The sequence below is a fragment of the Narcine bancroftii genome, chromosome 7 (genome assembly GCF_036971445.1).
Source record: "Narcine bancroftii isolate sNarBan1 chromosome 7, sNarBan1.hap1, whole genome shotgun sequence".
Lineage (NCBI taxonomy): Eukaryota > Metazoa > Chordata > Chondrichthyes > Torpediniformes > Narcinidae > Narcine > Narcine bancroftii.
The window spans coordinates 215754670-215778022 of NC_091475.1; the positions used below are offsets into that span (position 1 = coordinate 215754670).

Consider the following 23353-nt stretch of genomic DNA (forward strand, 5'->3'; position numbering starts at 1 on the left):
CCATTTTTGTTTAGTTTTACCATTTGTTTCCTCATTCTCCTTTTCTTGCAGTTTAATATACATATTTGTTATAAATCTTTTGATTATCATTGTATCTGTAATCACATATTCAAAGTTAATTCCCTCTGGCAAACTCAAACTGCTTCCTAATTTATCCTTCAAGTAGGATCTCAATTGGTAATATGCCAGCGCTGTATCTTGAGTTATATTGTATTTATCTTTCATTTGTTCAAAGGATAATAATCTATTTCCTGAAAAACAATTTTCTATTCTTTTAATCCCTTTTTTCTTCAATTCTCTAAAGGAAAGGTTATCTATTGTAAAAGGGAGTAACTTGTTTTGCGTCAATATTAGTTTTGGTAATTGATAATTTGTTTTATTTCTTTCTACATGAATCTTCTTCCAAATATTGAGTAGATGATGTAATACTGGAGAACTTCTATGTTGTACCAATTTTTCATCCCATTTATATAATATGTGTTCAGGTATCTTTTCCCCTATTTTATCTAATTCTAATCTGGTCCAATCTGGCTTTTCCCTTGTTTGATAAAAATCTGATAGGTATCTTAATTGTGCGGCTCTATAATAATTTTTAACATTTGGCAGTTGTAAGCCTCCTTGTTTATACCTTTCTGTTAATTTATCTAGTGCTATCCTCGGATTCCCCCCTTTCCATAAAAATTTCCTTATTATTTTCTTTAACTCCTTGAAGAATTTCTCTGTCAGTTGTATTGGCAATGCTTGAAATAGGTATAATATCCTTGGAAAAATGTTCATTTTAATACAGTTTATCCTTCCTATTAGTGTTATTGGTAAATCTTTCCAATGCTCTAAATCGTCTTGTAATTTTTTCATTAGTGGATAATAATTGAGTTTATATAGTTGGCCGAGATTTTTATTTATTTGTACACCTAGGTATCTTATTGCTTGCATTTGCCATCTAAATGGTGATTCCTTCTTAAATTTTGAGAAATCCGCATTATTCATAGGCATTGCTTCACTTTTATTTACGTTGATCTTGTAACCCGACACTTCTCCATATTCCTTCAATTTCTTATATAATTCTTTTATTGATAGTTCTGGTTCTGTTAAGTATATTATAACATCATCCGCAAATAAACTGATTTTATATTCCTTGTCTTTTATTTTTATCCCTTTTATATTATTTTCTGTTCTTATCAATTCTGCTAGTGGTTCTATAGCTAACGCAAACAATAAAGGTGATAGTGGGCATCCCTGCCGTGTTGACCTGCTTAAGTCAAATTGCTTTGATACATGTCCATTTACTGTCACTTTCGCTACTGGTCCCTTATATAATGCTTTAATCCAATTAATATACTTCTCCGGTAAACTGAATTTTTGCAATACTTTGAACAAGTAATTCCATTCTACTCTGTCAAAGGCCTTCTCTGCTCTAAAGCAACTGCTATTGTTGGCGCTTTATTCCCTTCTACTGCATGAATTATGTTAATAAATTTACAAATATTGTCTGTTGTGCGTCTTTTTTTGATAAATCCAGTTTAGTCTAGATTTACCATTTTCGGTACATACTCTGCTAATCTGTTTGCTAAGAGTTTAGCTATTATCTTATAATCTGTGTTAAGTAAAGATATTGGTCTATATGACGCTGGTGTGAGTGGATCTTTTCCTTGCTTTAATATTACTGTAATTATTGCTGTTTTACATGAATCTGGTAAGCTTTGTGTTTTATCAATCTGGTTGATTACTTCCAGGAGGGGCGGAATGAATAAGTCTTTAAATGTTTTATAGAATTCTATTGGGAATCCATCCTCTCCTGGTGTCTTATTATTTGGTAATTTTTTAATTATCTCTTGTATTTCTACTATTCCAAATAGCTCTGTTAATTTATTTTGTTCCTCTATTTGTAGTTTTGGTAGTTCAATTTTAGTTAGAAATTCATCTATTTTCCCTTCGTTTTCAGTTTGGTATAATTGTTCATAGAATTCTCTAAAGTTTTCCTTAATTTCTTTTGGATTATATGTAATTTGTTTATCTTTTTTCCTTGATGCCAATACCATTTTCTTAGCTTGTTTTGTCTTAAGCTGCCATGCTAGGATTTTGTGCGTTTTTTCACCCAGTTCATAATATTTCTGTTTTGTCTTCATTATATTCTCCACCTATATGTTTGTAGTGTTTCATATTTTATTTTCTTATTCGCCAATTCTCTTCTTTTAGTTGTATCTTCCTTCATTGCTAATTCTTTTTCTATATTTACTATTTCCCTTTCCAACTGCTTTGTTTCCTGATTATAGTCCTTTTTCATCTTGGTTACATAACTTATTATTTGCCCTCTAATGAATGCTTTCATTGCATCCCATAGTATAAACTTATCTTTCACTGATATCGTATTTATTTCAAAATACATTTTAATTTGTCTTTCAATAAATTCTCTAAAATCCTGCCTTTTAAGTAACATGGGGTTTAATATCCATCTATACATTCTTGGAGGGATGTCCTCTAACTTTACTGTCAATATTAAGGGTGAATGGTACGATAATATTCTAGCTTTATATTCTGTTTTTCTTACTCTATCTTGCATACGAGCTGATAACAAAAATAAGTCTATTCTTGAGTATGTTTTATGTCTACCCAAAAAATATGAATATTGCTTTTCCTTTGGGTGTTGTTTCCTCCATATATCCAAAAGTTGCATTTCTTCCATCGATTTAATTATAAATTTGGTTACTTTGTTCTTTCTGTTAATCTTTTTCCCAGTTTTGTCCATATTTGAATCCAAATTCAGGTTGAAATCCCCTCCTATTAATATGTTCCCTTGCGTATCTGCTATCTTCAAAAAAATATCTTGCATAAACTTTTGATCTTCTTCGTTAGGTGAATATACATTGAGTAGATTCCAAAACTCTGAATATATCTGACATTTTATCATTACATATCTCCCTGCTGGATCTATTATTTCCTCTTCTATTTTAATTGGCACATTTTTACTAATTAATATAGCTACTCCTCTTGCTTTTGAATTATACGATGCTGCTGTTACATGTCCTACCCAATCTCTCTTTAATTTCTTGTGCTCCAATTCAGTTAAATGTGTTTCTTGCACAAATGCTATATCAATTTTTTCTTTTTTTCAGTACATTTAGCAGTTTCTTCCTTTTAATTTGGTTATGTATTCCATTAATATTTAAAGTCATATAGTTCAACGTAGCCATTTTATACTTTGTTTATCTTCCCTTTCCGTTTCTCCATCATTACCTTTCCTTCTTATTATCCATTTCTGTTTTCTTGTTTTGAACCCTTTATAAGACAACATTCCTAAAACATCCAACTTTTTCCTTATTCTCCTATTTAAAACTTCTTTAGTCCCAATCTCCCCTTCCCCTCCTGATTTGTCCTTTATCCCTTGTCGGACAACCACATCTCCCCTCTCCATTTGGATTTGCGAATTCACTCGCAAGCGTCAGCTGATTTTGCTGTGACCGTAACTCCTCCCCACCCAGCCCCCCCAGAAAAGATTTCACTTTTCATATGTAACAAAGGTCACTCTTTTAATTCCCTCCTTATTCCCTCTATTCCATTTCCTTCCCTTATTAATTCTTGTCTATTCTCTCTATATTTTCCTCTAAATACAGATACATTCATGTATGCACACTATACATATACACACATATACCTCTTTACCCACATGCATATAAATCGTGGTCATTTTTACTCTTATTACATGTCTTCATCTCTCTGCTTGTTTTGTAGTTGTTCTGCAAATTTCCTTGCTTCCTCTGGATCCGAGAATAGTTTTTTTCCATAAGATCGTTTTCGCTGTATTGAACTCCTTCCTCTTCTTCAGGAGTTCAAAACTTATGTGTCTTTTTAGTTTGCAGTCTTTTGTACTCTCGTTACACGTCTTCATCTCTCAGTCTATTTTGTAATTGTTCTGCAAATTTTCGTGCTTCCTCTGGATCCGAGAATAGTCTGTTTTGCTGTCCTGGAATAAATATTTCCAATACCGCTGGATGCTTTAGTATCCATAAAATTTTCCATAAAATCGCCTTTGCTGCATTGAACTCCTTTCTCTTCTTCAGGAGTTCAAAACTTATATCTGGATAAATGAAAATTTTTCGCCCTTTGTACTCTAGTGGCTTGTTGTCCTCTCTTACTTTTTCCATTGTTTTCTCCAGTACCTTTTCTCTTGTAGTATATCTTAGGAATTTTACTAAAATAGATCTTGGCTTTTGTTGTGGTTTAAAGGCCAATGCTCTATGTGCCCTTTCTATTTCCATTTCTTGCTGTAGTTCTGGACATCCTAGGATCCTGGGGATCCAATCTTTTATAAACTCTCTCATATTCTTGCCTTCTTCATCTTCCTTAAGGCCCACTATCTTTATGTTATTTCTTCTGTTATAATTTTCCATTATATCTATTTTCTGAGCTAACAGTTCTTGTGTCTCTTTAACTTTTTTATTAGATTCTTCTAATTTCTTTTTTAAGTCCTCTACCTCCATTTCTACTGCTGCTTCTCGTTCTTCCACCTTGTCCATTCTTTTTCCCATTTCTGATAAGGTCATATCTATTTTATTCATTTTCTCTTCTGTATTGTTTATTCTTCTTCTTAAATCATTAAATTCTTGCGCTTGCCATTCTTTAAATGACTCCATGTATCCTTTAATAAGAGAAAGTATATCCTTTGTCTTGCCTTTCCTTTCTTCTTCTGTTTCCCTGTACTCTTCCTCTTCCTCTTCTTCTTCCTCTGGGTTGGCCATCTGTTGTTTCTTTGTTGTCCTTTTCTTCTCTTCTTTCTTGTTTTCGTTGTCTTCTATGTTCTCCTCTTGCTGCTGTTGTTCTGCAGCTGTCATTGCCGGCTGTGGAGATCGACTCCCCAGCTGGTCACCCCTCCCGTTGGTGTGTTATTTTGCATGCGCGGTTACGCACTTTTACTTGGCTCAGCGAGCCATTTTTGTAGTCCACTTTCTACCGACCTGAGGGAGCGGGTTTCTCTCTCCACCGCGGGCCTCTTTGAACAGGTAAGGCCTTCTCCTTCTTCTTCCGTTGTCTTCTCTTCCTCTCTTCTTACCGTTGGTTTCGATTTTTCTTTTTTCGTCGCCATCTTCTTTCCACCTTTATACTCACTTTACTTTAATTTTTATTTTTGTGCCTTTGTATTTTCCTTTATAGTTCACCGTCCGGCCACTACTCCATCACGTGACTCCTCTCGACAATGATTTCTGATGATGTTTATAGCTTGTGAACTAAATTGCTTTTCATTATCTTCAGCACATTTCATGAGGGCAAAATTCTCCAAATAGATGAACTGTCATTCTGTATTCAGTCATGTTTTTACTGAAAGGGATTTGCAATAAATCAGATACAACATAAAATTGGTTAATTTGCTGATGATGTATTATTTTATTTAACTCAACCACAAATATCATTTAGATGATCGGAAAATTTCGGGATATAAGATAAATTGGGATAAAAGTGAAGAAATGAAACTTGTAAAAGGAGATCATTCACAATGTAGACAAGCAGTTTGTTTTAAATTAAATATTTAGGTATATGCATTGATTAAATATTTAGGTATATGCATTGATACTAATTTGAAAAAATTATATAAGTTAAATTATATTCTATTACTTAAAAAGATAGAGGAAGATTTAAAGAAATGGGTAAGTTTACCGATTACATTAATTTGGAGAGTTAATTGTATTAAGATGAATATTTTTCCACGACCTCAATATTTATTCCAAACTTTACCTATATCTCTGCCTCAATTTTCTTTTCAAGATTTAAATAAGCAAATTAGGAAATTTCTTTGGAAAGGGAAGATGGCAAGAAAGTCATTAGAAAAATTAACATGGAAATTTGAACAAGGAGAACTACAACTTCCCAATTTTAAGAATTATTACAGAGTAGCTCAATTAAGATATTTAGTTTTTATGTTTGTTAAAATATTGATATGGATATTGAACTAAATAAGATAGGAGAAGTTAAAGCAGATGAGTTTATTTATAAATGAGATTTAAAATCCGATATAATGGATAAGGAAGCTCCGGTACTAAAGCATTTGTTGAATATTTGGAACAAAGTTAAATTAGAAACTGATGGATATATTCTTTCATTAAAAACACCATTAATTCATCTTTTATTGCCTTTTTCAAGATTTTTAAAAAATGATATGACAAGGGAATCTCTAATTTGGGGGATTGTTATGTTAATAATTGATGTCTTTTGATCAATTAATGATTAAATATGGTATACCTTACAATGCATTATTTTGTTACAGGTACACAATCCTTTATCTGGACTTCTAAAATCTGGAAAGCTCCAAAATTCGGTAAGTGGGGAGAGAGGCGCGCGGTGCTTTGGAGAGGCGGCTGGGCGGCCGGCGCTTGGGGGAGGCTGGCGAGGGACTGGCAGTTGGGGGAGATGGCCAGGTGACTGGAAGGGGGCGGGGGTGGATACAATTCAGGTGGGCTTTCTGAAATCCAGAAAAATCCAAAATTCGGAACACACTGTCCCCCAAGGGTTCCGGATAAAGGATCGTGTACTTGTATTTTTAACTGAGGGCTTATTTGAGAGAGAAATTAGGACTAGAAATAATTTTAAAAGATCTTTCAAATTTGTAATGAATCTGGTTGATGGAATGATTAAAAAGTTTATTTCAATTGCATATGTATTATTACAAGAACCGACACCTAAAGTAGGTTTGCTTCATTCAAAAGAAAGATGGGAATGAGATTTGGACATGATAATAGATCAACAAGTTGGCAGAATTTGTGTGAAGAGGTTATGTGAAATACTATTAATGTACGATATGGATTATTTCATTATAATTTTTTTACATCAATTGTATATTTACTGCTCAGAAATTGAATAGATGGAGATTGGATTTATCAGATTATTGTTTTAGATGTCAAATAGAAACTGGAACTTTTCTTCATTCTACGTGGTCTTGTTCAAACGTTAACCCTGTTTGGGTTAATGGGAGTGAATTTTCCTTTAAATCCCGAATTACTTATGTTAGTAAATTTTGAAAGTGTTACTCCTAAATTATTGTTGTCAGATTCCCAATTAAAGTTTGTTATGTTGGTTTTAGTAACAGCAAGGAAATGTATCACTGTAACATGGAAATCCGATGTTTCTTTAACATTAGATAGATGGCATGCGGAGATTCAAAGCTGTATTCCATCAGAAAAAGGGATAAATATTCTTTATTTTTGCACAAATTTGGGGTCTGTATACTGAAATAATGAAATTAACTATGATTTTATTGATTACTTTCTTGATCAGTGAAGTTTTCCCTAAAAATATAAAAACTTTATGATGTTTTTGAGGTCTTTGAGTGTTCAAACTGACACAATCCGAATTAATTACTTGTAATTGTTTTATAATGAAATATCTTATATTCTAGTTTTGGGATTAGATTAGTTTGGGGGGCAGGGTGGGCTAATAGTTTTTTTGGAGATTGTAGTTTTTTTTAATTTTTAGATTTTAGTATTTTAGTTTTTATAAATAGAGTTTCAGCATATATTTTGTTAACATTTTATTATGTACTTATAATATACTTAATTTTTTACACATGTTGAATAAATAAAATATTCAAAAAAAATCAGGTTTTTACTGCAATTTCCATGAGCCCACCATAACAATCGTAAAAAATCAGGATCTTCTGATGGTACTTTTACTTGATGAAACATCGCTTCAATATCTGCAGCAATTCCAATGGGCTCGTTACAATCTTATCAAAACACCTGTTAAAGTACTTGTTAAAGTTGGACCTTGTAGAAGTTGAGAATTCAATGAAACTCCTTGAAATGATGATCTACAATCAAATATCATGCGTAGTTTCTTATTTTGTGGGTGAATAATTCCAATAGGCTCTTTGCAATCTTATCAAAACACCTGTTAAAGTACTGGTTAAAGTTGGACCTTGTAGAAGTTGAGAATTCAATGAAACTCCTTGAAATGATGATCTACAATCAAATATCATGCGTAGTTTCTTATTTTGTGGGTGAATAATTCCATGATGAGGTAAATACCATTTTTTAACCATCTTTATGTTCCAAGATATCTTCTGATACCTTTTCTATATAACCCTTGGTTATCATGTCTAACATGACATTGGTATATTCCAAATGAAAAGAAGAATTCATCTTGAATTTTCTCTTCAAATTCAGCATACGCTGTTCTACAATTATTTTACTATCTGGCATACAAACTTCCCTTTTGTTCAAAGTTAATGATATACAGTAATGACCATCAACATGTTTAACAGAAGTTCAAACTAAATCCAGAAACTGCTTGTCCTCCTTTGAAGGTTCTTGAAAATCTTTGAGACATTCAGGGAAATCAATTTTAAATTGTTGTTCCCACAGATCATTAAGTTTCATAACTGAAATTCTGTTGATATTCATGTTCAATGTCTCCTAATCAGTGTCCATTTTTATTCCTCATGGTCCATCCGAGCAATGTTCTCATAAGGTCCGTCATTTTGACTCCTTCTTACTTCTTGAGGTTCAAGAGCTTTTGGTACATCTAATCCAATTAACATCTCAATTTTGGCATCAATCTTAGGAAACAAACATCTTTAGATGATCCCACTATTTGATATCATCCAGATAGGGAATATTCTCCCTATTTACAGGCATCGTCTTTGAAGATCGCAAAAATCATTGCTATTCAATTCAGCAATCTGTTAACCTGAAACTATATTAGTTTCAATGTTCCTTTCAGCATTCATTGTCTTCAATAAGATCTGTGATATTTTTGCATGAAGATTAAGTTTATTCATTAATTCAACAGTACAAAATGATGCAGTACTTCCTGGATCAAGAAATGCGTAGGTCTTCAGTATGAAGCTCCTTTTTTTTTGCTTTAACCTGTACAGGAACTATTGAGGGGGCTTTGTCACTGGCCCCAGTAAGACTGTTTGTCTGAACTGAAGCTGAATCATCCTATCTGACTGTGTTTTTAGTCTTGGATTCAGATTGTTTCACTTTGTTCCAACTTTACTTTGTTGAGTGAGCAATAACTTGGGTTGCTTTATAAACTGCATATATCATAACTGAGTCACTTATTGCAAATTTTGCTGATGTGTCCTTTAGACAAGCAGCCGAAACATATTCCATTCTTTAAAAAGGTTAATTTCTCGTCATGTGAATTTTTTCTCTTCAATCGTGAATATTTTTCTAAAACATGCTTCTTTTTGTAATACAAACAGCTTTCCTGAAAGGTCTGATCTTCCTTCTTCTTTGTTTCCTTGTTCTTTCTTGTGCTTGTATCTGGCACAGCAGTAACAACGGTTCTTCCTTTTGGTTTCTGTTGAGACAATGATTTAGACTTTTTTTTTAAATTTTTTTATTTTTCACACCATAAACCACACTGACCAAGATACATACATTTTCCTTTTCAAATATATACAGTGTCATTTTCTCCCCCCCTCCCTCCTCCCATTCACCCTCCCTACCTCCCCCCCCCCATTCATTTAAAGTACAAAATCTAAGACACATTAAACCAGTCAAACAATGTTGTCACTCAATAAACAAGAAATTCCACTGAGTCAATTCTTTTCATTTCCTTCTCCTTTCGTTAATTTAGGTGGTAGATGTCCCCGGTAGATTTTCTCTATTGTGTTTCATGTAAGGCTCCCATATTTGTTCAAATATTGTAATGTTATTTCTTAAATTATATGTTATTTTTTCTAATGGAATACATTTATTCATTTCTACATACCATTGTTGTATTCTCAAATTATCTTCCAATTTCCAGGTTGACATAATACATTTTTTTGCTACGGCTAGAGCTATCTTACAAATCTTTTTTGTGCACCATCCAAATCAAGTCCAAATTTTTTGTTTTTTATGTTACTTAGGAGGAAGATCTCTGGGTTTTTTGGAATATTGTTTTCTGTAATTTTATTTAATATCTGGTTTAGATCTTCCCAAAATATTTCTACTTTCTCACATGTCCAGATTGCATGAATTGTTGTTCCCATTTCTTTTTTACAACGAAAACATCTGTCAGATACTGTTGGGTCCCATTTATTTAACTTTTGAGGTGTAATGTATAGCCTGTGTATCCAATTATATTGTATCATGCGTAACTTTGTATTTATTGTATTTCTCATCGTTCCGGAGCATAACTTCTCCCATGTTTCCTTCTTTATCTTTATATTTAAATCTTATTCCCATTTTTGTTTAGTTTTACCATTTGTTTCCTCATTCTCCTTTTCTTGCAGTTTAATATACATATTTGTTATAAATCTTTTGATTGTCATTGTATCTGTAATCACATATTCAAAGTTACTTCCCTCTGGTAACCTCAGACTACTTCCTAATTTGTCCTTCGAGTAGGATCTCAATTGGTAATATGCCAACACTGTATCTTGAGTTATATTATATTTATCATTCATTTGTTCAAAGGATAATAATCTATTTCCTGAAAAACAATTTTCTATTCTTTTGATCCCTTTTTTTTCCCATTCTCTAAAGGAAAGGTTATCTATTGTAAAAGGGAGTAACTGATTTTGCGTCAGTATTAGTTTTGGTAATTGGCAATTTGTTTTATTTCTTTCTACATGAATCTTCTTCCAAATATTGAGCAGATGATGTAATACTGGAGAACTCCAACATTGTACCAATTTTTCATCCCATTTATATAATATGTGTTCAGGTATCTTTTCCCCTATTTTATCTAGTTCTGGCACCAACCCTCTTTTCAATCTTCTTCAGCATGATGCTGAACCAAGCCATGAAAGACCCCAACAATGAAGACGCTGTTTACATCCGGTACCGCACGGATGGCAGTCTCTTCAATCTGAGGCGCCTGCAAGCTCACACCAAGACACAAGAGAAACTTGTCCGTGAACTACTCTTTGCAGACGATGCCGCTTTAGATGCCCATTCAGAGCCAGCTCTTCAGCGCTTGATGTCCTGCTTTGCGGAAACTGCCAAAATGTTTGGCCTGGAAGTCAGCCTGAAGAAAACTGAGGTCCTCCATCAGCCAGCTCCCCACCATGATTACCAGCCCCCCCACATCTCCATCGGGCACACAAAACTCAAAACGGTCAACCAGTTTACCTATCTCGGCTGCACCATTTCATCAGATGCAAGGATCGACAATGAGATAGACAACAGACTCGCCAAGGCAAATAGCGCCTTTGGAAGACTACACAAAAGAGTCTGGAAAAACAACCAACTGAAAAACCTCACAAAGATAAGCGTATACAGAGCCGTTGTCATACCCACACTCCTGTTCGGCTCCGAATCATGGGTCCTCTACCGGCACCACCTACGGCTCCTAGAACGCTTCCACCAGCGTTGTCTCCGCTCCATCCTCAACATCCATTGGAGCGCTTACATCCCTAACGTCGAAGTACTCGAGATGGCAGAGGTCGACAGCATCGAGTCCACGCTGCTGAAGATCCAGCTGCGCTGGATGGGTCACGTCTCCAGAATGGAGGACCATCGCCTTCCCAAGATCGTGTTATATGGCGAGCTCTCCACTGGCCACCGTGACAGAGGTGCACCAAAGAAAAGGTACAAGGACTGCCTAAAGAAATCTCTTGGTGCCTGCCACATTGACCACCGCCAGTGGGCTGATATTGCCTCAAACCGTGCATCTTGGCGCCTCACAGTTTGGCGGGCAGCAACCTCCTTTGAAGAAGACCGCAGAGCCTACCTCACTGACAAAAGGCAAAGGAGGAAAAACCCAACACCCAACCCCAACCAACCAATTTTCCCCTGCAACCGCTGCAATCGTGTCTGCCTGTCCCGCATCGGACTTGTCAGCCACAAACGAGCCTGCAGCTGACGTTGGACTTTTTACCCCCTCCATAAATCTTCGTCCGCGAAGCCAAGCCAAAGAATCTAGTCCAATCTGGCTTTTCCCTTGTTTGATCAAAATCCGATAGGTATCTTAATTGTGCGGCTCTATAATAATTTTTAAAGTTTGGCAGTTGTAAGCCTCCTTGTTTATACCATTGTGTTAATTTATCTAGTGCTATCCTCGGATTCCCCCCTTTCCATAAAAATTTCCTTATTATTTTCTTTAACTCCTTGAAGAATTTCTCTGTCAAGTGTATTGGCAATGTCTGAAATAGGTATAGTATCCTTGGGAAAATGTTCATTTTAATACAGTTTATCCTTCCTATTAGTGTTAGTGGTAAATCTTTCCAATGCTCTAAATCGCCCTGTAATTTTTTCATTAGTGGATAATAATTGAGTTTATATAGATGGCCGAGATTTTTATTTATTTGTATACCTAGGTATCTTATTGCTTGCATTTGCCATCTGAATGTTGATTCCTTCTTAAATTTTGAGAAATCCGCATTATTCATTGGCATTACTTCACTTTTATTTACGTTAATCTTGTAACCCGACACTTCTCCATATTCCTTCAATTTCTTATATAATTCTTTTATTGATAGTTCTGGTTCTGTTAAAGTATACTATAACATCATCTGCAAATAAACTCATTTTATATTCCTTGTCTTTTATTTTTATCCCTTTTCTATTATTTTCTGTTCTTATCAATTCTGCTAGTGGTTCTATAGCTAACGCGAACAATAAGGGTGATAGTGGGCATCCCTGCCGTGTTGACCTGCTTAAGTTAAATTGCTTTGATATATATCCATTTACTGTCACTTTCGCCAATGGTCCCTTATATAATGCTTTAATCCAATTAATGTACTTCTCTGGTAAACTGAATTTTTGCAATACTTTGAATAAATAATTCCATTCTACTCTGTCAAAGGCCTTCTCTGCGTCTAAAGCCACTGCTACTGTTGGCGCTTTACTCCCTTCTACTGCACTGCATGAATTAAGTTAATAAATATTGTCTCTTGTCAGTCTTTTTATAATAAATCCAGTTTGGTCTAGATTTACCATTTTAGGTACATAATCTGCTAATCTGTTTGCTAATAGTTTAGCTATTATCTTATAATCTGTGTTAAGTAATGATATTGGTCTATATGACGCTGGTGTGAGTGGATCTTTCCCTTGCTTTAGTATTACTGTAATTATTGCTGTTTTGCATGAATCTGGTATGTTTTGTGTTTTATCAATCTGGTTGATTACTTCCAGGAGGGGAGGAATTAATAAGTCTTTAAATGTTTTATAGAATTCTATTGGGAATCCATCCTCTCCTGGTGTTTTATTATTTGGTAGTTTTTTATTATCTCTTGTATTTCTACTATTTCAATTGGTTCTGTTAATTTATTTTGTTCCTCTATTTGTAATTTTGCTAGTTCAATTTTAGTTAAAAATTCATCTATTTTGCCTTCTTTCCCTTCGTTTTCAGTTTGGTATAATTGTTCATAGAATTCTCTAAAGTTTTCATTAATCTCCGTTGGATTATTTGTGCTTTGTTTGTCTTTTTTCCTTGATGCCAATACCATTTTCTTAGCTTGTTCTGTCTTAAGCTGCCATGCTAGAATTTTATGCGTTTTTTCCCCTAGTTCATAATATTTCTGTTTTGTCTTCATTATGTTCTTCTCCACCTTATATTTTTGTAGTGTTTCATATTTTATTTTTTTATCTGCCAATTCTCTTCTTTTAGTTGTATCTTCCTTCATTGCTAATTCTTTTTCTATATTTACTATTTCCCTTTCCAACTGCTCTGTTTCCTGATTGTAGTCATTCTTCATCTTGGTTACATAACTTATTATTTGCCCTCTAATGAACGCTTTCATTGCATCCCATATTATAAACTTATCTTTCACTGATTCTATATTTATTTCAAAGTACATTTTAATTTGTCTTTCAATGAATTCTCTAAAATCCTGCCTTTTAAGTAGCATGGAGTTTAATCTCCATCTATACATTCTTGGAGGGGCCTGCCTCCCTCCAGCCCGGGTAAGAAACCTGCATAGGAGAAGGCCACTCCGATATAAAACCTACGACCCAAGGACCTCGCTGCCACGTCCCAGCTTGCTTGGCCACGGCACACGAACCATGGGTGTAAAGGGTGGGGCCAGTACTGCGCGCACTGCACTCCACCTAAAAGCTCCTTTGCGCAGGCCCGAGGACAGGTCCACGTCCTCCCCCTCAACGTTCTCCCCCTCCACGTCCTCCCCCTCAAAAGATGCTCACAAACTCAAGCTAGCATGCTGGAACATCAGAACCATGCTAGACAAGACTGACAGCCACCGACCTGAACGTCGGTCTGCCCTCATTGCACATGAACTCCTCAGACTTGACATCGACATAGCCGCTCTCAGTGAAGTCCGCCTGGCAGATGTAGGCAGCCTCCAAGAACGCGGCGCGGGCTACACACTCTACTGGTCTGGCAAGCCTTCGGATGAACGACGCCTATCTGGTGTAGGCTTCATGGTCAAGAGCTTCATTGCCTCCAAACTCGAAAACCTTCCGACAGGCCTCTCGGACCGAATCATGTCCATGCGACTCCCACTTCAAAACAAGCGTCACATCACCCTCATCAGTGTCTATGCTCCAACCCTCCGGGCGGAACCAGCAGAAAAGAACAAGTTCTACACCGACCTGCGCAACCTCATCCAACGTACCCCTACAGCCGACAAGGTTGTCATCCTGGGCGACTTCAACGCTCGTGTCGGCAAAGACTCAGAAACCTGGCCAGGAATCCTGGGCAAGCATGGCGTCGGCAAGTGCAACGACAATGGGCGCTTCCTGTTGGAGCTCTGCGCAGAACAGCGGCTTGTCATTACAAACACCCTTTTTCAGCAGAGGGACAGCCTTAAGACCACCTGGATGCATCCCCGATCCAAACACTGGCACCTCCTGGACTACATCCTGGTGCGAGAAAGTGACAAACAAGATGTGCTCCACACCAGGGTCATGCCTAGCGCGGAATGCCACACTGACCACCGGCTGGTTCGCTGCAAGCTCAACCTTCACTTCAAGCCAAAGCCCAGGAACAATAAAGCCCCCAGAAAGAGGTTCAATGTTGGAAAACTGCAGTCAGACGAAGCGAGAGGAAACTTCCAGGCAAACCTCAAAGCAAAGCTCGACGTTGCAACCCGCCTCACGGACCCGTCCCCTGAAACCCTCTGGGATCAGTTGAAGACCACCATACTGCAATCCACTGAAGAGGTACTGGGCTTCTCCTCCAGGAAAAACAAGGACTGGTTTGACGAAAACAGCCAGGAAATCCAGGAGCTGCTGGCAAAGAAGCGAGCTGCCCACCAGGCTCACCTTACAAATCCGTCCTGTCCAGAGAAAAAAACAAGCCTTCCGTCGCGCATGCAGCCATCTTCAGCGCAAACTCCGGGAGATCCAAAATGAGTGGTGGACTAGCCTCGCCAAATGAACACAGCTCAGCGCGGACATTGGCGACTTCAGGGGTTTCTACGAGGCTCTAAAGGCTGTGTACGGCCCCTCACCCCAAGTCCAAAGCCCGCTGCGCAGCTCAGACGGCAAAGTCCTCCTCAGCGACAAGATCTCCATCCTCAACCGATGGTCAGAACACTTCCAATCTCTTTTCAGTACCAACCGCTCAGTCCAAGATTCCGCCCTGCTCCAGCTCCCTCAACAGCCCCTAAGGCTAGAGCTGGATGAGGTTCCCACGCTGGATGAGACATATAAGGCAATCGAACAACTGAAAAGTGGCAAAGCAGCAGGTATGGATGGAATCCCCCCAGAAGTCTGGAAGGCTGGCGGCAAAACTCTGCATGCCAAACTGCATGAGTTTTTCAAGCTTTGTTGGGACCAAGGTAAACTGCCTCAGGATCTTCGTGATGCCACCATCATCACCCTGTACAAAAACAAAGGCGAGAAATCAGACTGCTCAAACTACAGGGGAATCACGTTGCTCTCCATTGCAGGCAAAATCTTCGCTAGGATTCTACTAAATAGAATAATACCTAGTGTCGCCGAGAATATTCTCCCAGAATCACAGTGCGGCTTTCGCGCAAACAGAGGAACCACTGACATGGTCTTTGCCCTCAGACAGCTCCAAGAAAAGTGCAGAGAACAAAACAAAGGACTCTACATCACCTTTGTTGACCTCACCAAAGCCTTCGACACCGTGAGCAGGAAAGGGCTTTGGCAAATACTAGAGCGCATCGGATGTCCCCCAAAGTTCCTCAACATGATTATCCAACTGCACGAAAACCAACAAGGTCGGGTCAGATACAGCAATGAGCTCTCTGAACCCTTCTCCATTAACAATGGCGTGAAGCAAGGCTGTGTTCTCGCACCAACCCTCTTTTCAATCTTCTTCAGCATGATGCTGAACCAAGCCATGAAAGACCCCAACAATGAAGACGCTGTTTACATCCGGTACCGCACGGATGGCAGTCTCTTCAATCTGAGGCGCCTGCAAGCTCACACCAAGACACAAGAGAAACTTGTCCGTGAACTACTCTTTGCAGATGATGCCGCTTTAGTTGCCCATTCAGAGCCAGCTCTTCAGCGCTTGACGTCCTGCTTTGCGGAAACTGCCAAAATGTTTGGCCTGGAAGTCAGCCTGAAGAAAACTGAGGTCCTCCATCAGCCAGCTCCCCAACATGACTACCAGCCCCCCAACATCTCCATCGGGCACACAAAACTCAAAACGGTCAACCAGTTTACCTATCTCGGCTGCACCATTTCATCAGATGCAAGGATCGACAATGAGATAGACAACAGACTCGCCAAGGCAAATAGCGCCTTTGGAAGACTACACAAAAGAGTCTGGAAAAACAACCAACTGAAAAACCTCACAAAGATAAGCGTATACAGAGCTGTTGTCATACCCACACTCCTGTTCGGCTCCGAATCATGGGTCCTCTACCGGCACCACCTACGGCTCCTAGAACGCTTCCACCAGCGTTGTCTCCGCTCCATCCTCAACATCCATTGGAGCGCTCACACCCCTAACGTCGAGGTACTCGAGATGGCAGAGGTCGACAGCATCGAGTCCACGCTGCTGAAGATCCAGCTGCGCTGGATGGGTCACGTCTCCAGAATGGAGGACCATCGCCTTCCCAAGATCGTATTATATGGCGAGCTCTCCACTGGCCACCGAGACAGAGGTGCACCAAAGAAAAGGTACAAGGACTGCCTAAAGAAATCTCTTGGTGCCTGCCACATTGACCACCGCCAGTGGGCTGATAACGCCTCAAACCGTGCATCTTGGCGCCTCACAGTTTGGCGGGCCGCAGCCTCCTTTGAAGAAGACCACAGAGCCCACCTCACTGACAAAAGGCAAAGGAGGAAAAACCCAACACCCAACCCCAACCAACCAATTTTCCCTTGCAACCGCTGCAATCGTGTCTGCCTGTCCCGCATCGGACTGGTCAGCCACAAACGAGCCTGCAGCTGACGTGGACTTTTTACCCCCTCCATAAATCTTCGTCCGCGAAGCCAAGCCAAAGAGAAAGATACATTCTTGGAGGGATGTCCTCTAACTCTATTGTCAATATCAGGGGTGAATGGTCCGATAATATTCTAGCTTTATATTTATATTTAATTATAAATTTGGTTACTTTTTTCCCAGTTTTATCCATATTTGAATCCAAATTAAGGTTGAAATCCCCTCCTATTAATATGTTCCGTTGCGTATCTGCTATCTTCAAAAAAATATCTTGCATAAACTTTTGATCTTCTTCGTTAGGTGAATATACATTGAGTACATTCCAAAACTCCGAATATATCTTACATTTTATCATTACATATCTCCCTGCTCGATCTATTATTTCCTCTTCTATTTTAATTGGTATATTTTTAATGATTAATATAGCTACTCCTCTTGCTTTTGAATTATACTGTTACATGTCCTACCCAATTTCTCTTTAATTTCTTATGCTCCAATTCAGTTAAATGTGTTTCTTGCATAAATGGTATATTAATTTTTTCTTTTTTCAGTAAATTTAGCAGTTTCTTCCTTTTTATTTGGTTATGTATTCCGTTAATATTTGAAGTCATATAGTTCAACGTAGCCATTTCATACTTTGTTTATCTTCCCTTTCCGTTTCTCCATCATCACCTTTCCTTCTTATCCATTTCTGCTTTCTTGTTTTGAACACTTTATAAGACAACATTTCTAAAACATCAAACATTTTCCTTATTCTCCTATTTAAAACTTCTTTAACCTCATTCTCCCCTCTCCCTCCTGATTTGCCCTTTATCCCTTGCCGGGCAACCACATCTCCCCTCTCCATTTGGATTTGCGAATTCACTCGCAAGCGTCAACTGATTTTGCAGTGACTGTAACTCCTCCCCACCCAGCCCTCCCCCCCCCCCCCCGGAAAAGATTTCAATTTTCATATATAACAAAGGTCACTCTTTTCATTCCCTCCTTATTCCCTCTATTCCCTTTCATTCCCTTATTCATTCTTATCTATACTCTATATATTTTCCTCTAAATACGGATACACTCATGTATACACATATATACATACACATCAAAATATATATATATACCCATATACACACATACATATAGTTCGTGGTCATTTTTGATCTTGTTACGTCTTCATCTCTCTGTCTGTTTTGTAGTTGTTCTGCAAATTTTCGTGCTTCCTCTGGATCCGAGAATAATCTGTTTTGTTGCCCTGGAATAACTATTTTAAGTACTGCTGGGTACTTTAACATAAATTTATATCCTTTTTTCCATAGGATTGTTTTTGCTGTATTGAACTCCTTCCTCTTCTTCAGGAGTTCAAAACTTATGTCTGGATAGAAAAAATTTTTTTGACCTTTATATTCCAGTGGCTTTTTGTCTTTTCTTACTTTCTTCATTGCTTTCTCCAATATATTTTCTCTTGTTGTATATCTTAAGAATTTTACTAAAATGGATCTTGGTTTTTGCTGCGGTTGTGGTTTCGGGGCTAATGTTCTATGTGCCCTCTCTATTTCCATTTCTTCCTGTAATTCTGGTCTTCCTAGGACCCTGGGGATCCAATCTTTTATAAATTCTCTCATATTCTTGCCTTCTTCATCTTCCTTAAGGCCACTATCTTTATATTATTTCTTCTATTATAGTTTTCCATTATATCTATCTTCTGAGCTAACAGCTCTTGTGCCTCTTTAACTTTTTTATTAGATTCTTCTAATTTCTCTTTTAAGTCCTCTACTTCCATTTCTACAATTATTTCTCGTTCTTCCACTTTTTCCACTCTTTTTCCTTTCTCTGATATGACCATTTCTATTTTATTCATTTTTTCTTCTGCACTCTTAATTTTACTTTTTATCTCATTAAATTCTTGTAATTGCCATTCTTTCACTGATTCCATATATTCTTTAAAAAAAGCTACATCCATTGTCTTGCCTTTCTCTTCTTCTTCCACTTCTTTCTGTTCTTCTTCTTCTTCTTCCTCTGGATTGACCATCTGTTGTTTCCTTGTTTTCTTTTTACCCTCTTCTTTCTTGTTGTCCTTATTGTCTCTGTTCTGCACCTGCTGCTGTGCTGCAGGTGTCTCTCTCAGGTGTGGAGATCGACTCCGCAGCTGTTCCCCCCTCCCGTCAGTGGGTTTTTTTTCATGCGCGGTTGCGCACTTTTACTCGGCTCTGCGAGCCATTTTTGTAGTCCCGAGCCCGGGACTTCCACTGACCTGAGGGAGCGGGCTTCTCTCTCCGCGGCGGGCCTCTTTGGACAGGTAAGGCCTTCACCTTCTTCTTCCGACGTTCTTTCTTCTTCTCTTCTTCCCGTTGTTTTCGACTTTTCTCTCTTCGCTGCCATTTTCTTCTCACCTTTATTTTTACTTTGTTTTAATTTTTACTCTTGTACCTTTGTGTTTTATGCGTTTTGTTTTCAAGTTTTCCGGAGAGGGCTGGAATTCCCCGACCAGCCACTACTCCATCACGTGACTCCCCCCGATTTAGACTTCTTTAAAAATTATTGAAGTTTTATTGTTCGATAGTTTTTAAAATATTTCCTGTATTCTATTTCAAATTGTTTTATTAATTTATTTTCCTCCTCTGTTTGTAATTTCGGTAGTTCAATTTTAGTTAGAAATTCATCTATTTTGTCTTCTTTCCCTTCATTTTCAGTTTGATATAGTTTCCGGGAGAGGATGGACTCCCAATAGAATTCTATAAAACATTTAAAGACTTATTAATTCCTCCTCTCCTGGAAGTAATGAACCAGATTGAAAAAACACAAAACATACCAGATTCATGCAAAACAGCAATGATTACAGTAATACCAAAGATGGGGAAAGATTTGGATGGAGCACAAAAAAGATTTATTATGATAGCCTTAGCTGTAGCAAAAAAATGTATCATGTCAACCTGGAAATTAGAAGAGAGCCTGAGAATACAGCAATGGTACATAGAAATGAATAAATGTATTCCACTGGAAAAAATAACATATAATTTAAGAAATAACATCACAGTATTCGAACAAATATGGGAACCGTACATGAAACACAACAGAGAAGTCCTACCGTGGACCTCCACCCCCTAAAATGACAGAAGGAGAAGACAATGAAATGAACTGACTCACTATATAAAAGTAAAAGACAAACATTTCTTGTTTATTTTTATTAAGTGACGACATTGTTTAATGGGTTTAATGTATCTTATAGATTGAACTTTGAATAAATGGGAAGGGGGGGGTGAGGGAGGGAAGGAAGGGAGGGGGGAAAAAGGTGAGAAAATGACACTATATATTCAAGAGAAAAATGTATGTATTTTGCCCAGTATGGTTTATAGTGTGAAAAATAATAAAATTAAAAAAAAAGAACTATTGAAGTATCCTTAATATTTCCAAATACCAGCTTAGTGTTAACATGTACATGCCATTCCAAAAAATTGTACAACATCCTTAAAAGTGGTGTCCCTTCTGGGAATCATTTTATACTCTGTAACTTTGGTTCTCCATATATCCTTGCGCTTATAAGGTAATTTGTTTATAATAATTGACAAATTAGCAAGCAAATTCAGCTCTTGCAAATGTACTCTACTTCTCATTGCATTACAACACCCTCTCAGAAAGAGAGCATATGCTTGAAAAGCCTTTTGTTTCCTCTGTTTTTATTGCTGACCAAGAAAGAATCTTGTCTATGTGGGCCCTTACGATTTTATGTTCATGATGCAGTAATTCTTTTGCCTTTTTAAACCTTGTTCTGGATTCATATATTGGCAACTTTTAACTAACTCCTTCAGCTATCCTCCAGTATACTGTTACAAGTAATAAAGACGATCTTTAGCATTTTTAGTATTACTTTCAATGTGAGGTTTAAAAGATTTCATGAACATCAGATATTGTAATGGATCTCCATTAAAAACTGGGATTTCCTTCTTAGGTAAACTGTATGAACCTTGTTGCTGTGCTAACATAGCAGAAATTTCATTTTGTTTTGCTATAAGCGATATTGTCCACCATGGTTTGCGACTGGTTGTCTTAAGGTGAATGAGAAAATGGATCTTGAACTGGTGCAGGACCTTGACTTGTAAGTGATGGCAATGATGAAGATCCTTGACTTGTAGCTAGTTCTCCAGCAGCATGAAGAGACATCAGTGGTTAAGTATGATCAACTCGCATGGTTGAACCTTTTTGAGATACCCTCCTTTTGGGAAGATCCATATATTGTGCGCTCTGGAGAGATGAAATGTCACGAGCTCTTTCCACAGGTGGGTCATTGCTATTCAAGCACTATCATTTAACACCCGTGGCTCCTTGCTCGAGTATATTTGTTTCTAGTGGCTGCGGTATCCATTGAGCTGCGGTACTTATTAATCTGCTGGAATGTTAGGTGCTGGCCCTTTGGGTATGAAACTTTGAGTGATAAATCTTGTGGAAGCCTGAGCTAATGCCTTCACTTTGGCCATATTCATAGCATGTTGTTCCTCAGCTTCTTGCTTCAGTTTCTGATTCCTGATTTCAGCTTCCCTATTCTCTAAAGCATATCTTTTCTCCAACCATTGTTATTGTGCACAGTAGCCAAGTCTGGTTGGACCTTAGCATGCATAGCTGATGTGCTTGAAGCACGCAAAGCTGTACTTGCTCTAGATGCCTTTGAAGACTTTCAAGATCTCCTACACTCATAACCTTGGAAATACTATAATCAGGATTCACATCTGAACTTTCAAATATCGCTGATGGAGTCTCTATCTTCTGTATTTCACTTGGTACAAGATCAGTGGGACTTTGCAACATACATTCATCTGTTCCAGTTTCACTCACCTTTAAACCATTTAATGAGGTCTGCAGTGCCTTGTCAGAGTCCTATTCTTGCTTGGTTGTTGACGCTGTTTCTTCTTTGACTACTGGCTCTGATCAACTGCCAAGCATTGTTGGTCTGCCTCGCGGGCTCAACTCGCAACTAAACAGATCTTTGAAAGGATCTGTTTGATCGAGGTCTTTAACCTGACAAGACGACTTCTTATCCATCTTGGGTTCTTCACACTCCCACCTGGCTTCTCCTGGTTCCTGTGAACTGTAAACAAATTTTGTATCTTGGTCCCTTTAATTGCTGAATTGTCTCTCTGGATATGCACACAAGTTTTGTTATCTTTGGTTGTTTATTGTTTAGAAGAGCACATTCTGGGCTTCCTGGCAATTCTGCTGCCAAAGCTCTGGCTTATCTTTTCAAGGTCACAGGTGTCTGGCCAGACCTTAGCTCAGTTTCAAACTGTGCAATTCACAGACAGGTTCTCATAGACTTTTGGAACATTCTATCATTATAGCTGGGATGTCTCTTGCTTTAAATTAAGTTGTTAATTTTTTTTAGACAGATTTTACAAGCCTTTCTTTCAAACAAAGTTCACAATTAATTTTTTTTTGAATCAAAATGTAGATGACATTTTCCTTATTCTAATATATCCTCATTTCAAAGTATCATCTTCCAAAACCATGAGGTACGATATTCTGAATTTCAATCTCTTTAATCCAATAAATTCAACTGTGACTGCTGCTTTTTGTAGTTTTAATTCATTGATAAAAAGGATAAACATTTTGCACAGCTTCGCATTAAGACTTTCATAATGATGAATAGCAAAGTATTTATAATAAAGATACACTAAATCTAAAGAGATACAAAATATATAGATAAATAAATTTAAAGAGACACAGAGAAATTCAAAGAAAAATTTCTCATGCTCAAGCTTCCTTCACATGTTGTTGAATAACGAGCAAATCGTTAGTCTGGGTGGATATTATGACATATTATATCATAGTTACTATGGTAACCCTACAAACAATAGTCTCTTAAAGAGACATGCACAAAATTAACTAAGATTTTTAAAACAAGTTTTTAACCTTTAAACCATATATTTTGACATATTTTCCATATTTTTAACCCCCATTTTAGGGGGTTTGTGATATATCTGGTGTATAAGTTGACCCCAGAGCTCTCGATGCCTGAAATGGACCATTGACTGGCATATACGTCGACCTCCATAGATCGCATGGATTGATCTAGGCATTAACTCGAGGTGATTGCTATCATGGAGGGTCCATCGACAGAAAGCAGCACGTG

The 23353-nt window shown here is 37.5% G+C and overlaps 1 protein-coding gene across 3 annotated transcripts in view; it reads left to right on the forward strand.

Annotated features, from left to right (window-relative positions):
* LOC138739718 (vitamin D3 receptor-like) overlaps positions 1–23353 on the forward strand; it is a 334532-nt gene that overhangs the window by 102180 nt on the left and 208999 nt on the right. For all 3 annotated transcript variants that reach the window (XM_069892319.1, XM_069892320.1, XM_069892321.1), the window contains one exon: positions 6257–6307. The gene's annotated coding sequence lies outside the window, so the exon portion shown is untranslated. The remainder of the gene's footprint in view (positions 1–6256; positions 6308–23353) is intronic.